The following is a 637-nucleotide window of genomic DNA, read 5'->3' as shown; positions in this document are numbered from 1 at the left end:
TTCTCTTGTTCCACAGATCACTTTGCTTCTGGAGTTGGCTTACTCTGTGAACAGCCTTCATGGTGTGGTGCTGGCAGGATGTCTCAAATACAGAATTGTCCAGATTTTCCCTCCGACCTACAGGAAATATGCAACCTTGCTATGCTAAACAGTGGGTTTGACTCTTCACTGTCACCCCACCATCAGTCCCATTGCCTTGTACATGGATTATTTTAAAGTTCCTATCACAAACCCTCTGGACTCTGATACTCTGGTATCAGTATCAATACTTGGGAAATACTTGGGAAAAAAATCTGAAGATGTGTGTCTTACATATGCACATACCTGGCACAGCACTTGACAGGTTCTCTGATTCATTCAGAGGGTTGCTTTACATCTAAGCTAAGGTCTCTCTGTTGAGAGCTCTTCAAACACGAAGCAAATAAACATGTGCAGAATTCCCAGAGTTACACAGCATTTGTATAATTCTTTAAAGCAACCAAAAATAAATCCCAAGAACTCTTGTTTTCCTTCCTGATAATGGTGTCTCTTCGAGATCCTATAAAAGCAGAGTGCCATGCTGAAGGTTATCAGACAGTTTCCACAGAAAATGTACTTGTCAATTCCATGTCTGACAAAGAATATCTTTCTACTAGCT

Source organism: Eumetopias jubatus, unplaced genomic scaffold, assembly GCF_037043125.1.
Source record: "Eumetopias jubatus isolate StellerSeaLion01/CBP00866 unplaced genomic scaffold, mEumJub1_p1.0 scaffold_1, whole genome shotgun sequence".
Taxonomy (NCBI): Eukaryota; Metazoa; Chordata; class Mammalia; order Carnivora; family Otariidae; genus Eumetopias; species Eumetopias jubatus.
Note: the sequence above shows the minus strand (reverse complement) of the source record.